Consider the following 1534-nt stretch of genomic DNA (forward strand, 5'->3'; position numbering starts at 1 on the left):
ACAACCAGATTCTATACGAGACTTCATAAGGTGAAAGACTTCTCAAAGTCATAAAGAATGATGCTTAGTCTACATAGAAAAAAGATTTGCTTGAGAAATGCTTGTATTTCATCTACATAGAAACAACATTTCTTAATAAAATAGCAAAGAGAGATATCATTCTGGCAACGTAATTGCTTCAACATTTCATACGAAGACTATTTAATATAATAGCAATGCGGGATTTGTAAATCTAAAGAATATCACACGGATTTTTCTTTACTCCAGGTATGTTAAGGCTATCCCTTCTTTCTTTTGGCATGATCCAAATAATACAAATGAAACGAGCAAAATACGCAACTTTCATAAATGACTCTATTCATAGAAATACTAGGGGTGTCTATATTCTTGATTTTCCCATGTGAATTATTATTATATCTTCTGTTCATGGGTCTTAGAAAAATATATATTTGATAAAATTTATCCGACAGGCATATTATTTTTATGACATTCCGACAAAATCTTATTAACGTATTTCTTATGCATTTCATGCATTTATACATGTACATTGACCCATAACCAGATGGCATTATATACGCATATATTATATGTATATGGGATATGGGAAAAGGTTATGGCATTATATATGCACCACCACCTGATCAGCTGGTATACGTTGATGATTTGCCCACAGTGGCCGAAATGATATGATGGGATGCCCTCAGTGGCTTGATGATGTTATGAACACATATACCTATGCATGGTATGACATTTATACGCATATGCATGACATAATAAAAATGAAATAATTCACAGAGCTATGCCGGCGTACATGTCGAGTCTTTTACTCGATGTTTCTCTCATGTATATTATTTACTGATTTTTATTTCTTACGTACTCGGTACATTATTTGTACCGACGTCCCTTTTGCCTGGGAATGCTGTTTTTCATGCCCGCAGGTCTCGATAGACTGGTCAAGAGTCCTCCAAGTAGGCGATTAGCTCAGCGGAAGATGTTGGTGCACTTCATTTGCTTCGGAGTTGCTTGTTTGGTCAGTATAATTTAGATGTGTATTGTTTGGTATGACGGGGCTCTGTCCCGACCTTTATGACAATTATTTATTCTTAGAGGCTTGTAGATAGATGTCATGTATATGGAAGATTGTATGGCCTTGTCGGCCTATGTTCAGTGTACGAGTGATCATTATGGTCTTATAGACCAGTATGTCATATGTATAAGTTTATTCCCTCATGCTTTACTCCGGTTCATTTACCTATAATGGAATGATACGAAAGATACGTTATATTGGTACTCGGTTAAGTAAGGTACCAGGTGTCCATCGCGGCCTATCGGTTTGGGTCGTGACAAAAGTGGTATCAGAGTAGTTCTATCCTAGGGAGTCTACAAGTCGTGTCTAGTAGAGTCTTGTTTATGGGTGTGTCGTGCACCATACTTATAAGCAGGAGGCTATATGGAATTTAGGACTGTCACTCTTTCTTCTTACTCTAGATCGTGTGGTAGAGCTCATTTGTAAGAACTCAACTTTCTAAACTCT

General features: G+C 36.7%; 1 long non-coding RNA gene across 1 annotated transcript; it reads left to right on the plus strand.

Annotated features, from left to right (window-relative positions):
* On the plus strand, window positions 1-1237 carry LOC138891787 (uncharacterized). Its single transcript, XR_011408110.1, has 2 exons — window positions 1-267; window positions 939-1237. It is a non-coding gene; the product is annotated as an uncharacterized lncRNA (long non-coding RNA).
* The last annotated feature ends 297 nt before the right edge of the window (window positions 1238-1534 follow it).

This window comes from Nicotiana tomentosiformis, chromosome 5 (assembly GCF_000390325.3).
Source record: "Nicotiana tomentosiformis chromosome 5, ASM39032v3, whole genome shotgun sequence".
Lineage (NCBI taxonomy): Eukaryota > Viridiplantae > Streptophyta > Magnoliopsida > Solanales > Solanaceae > Nicotiana > Nicotiana tomentosiformis.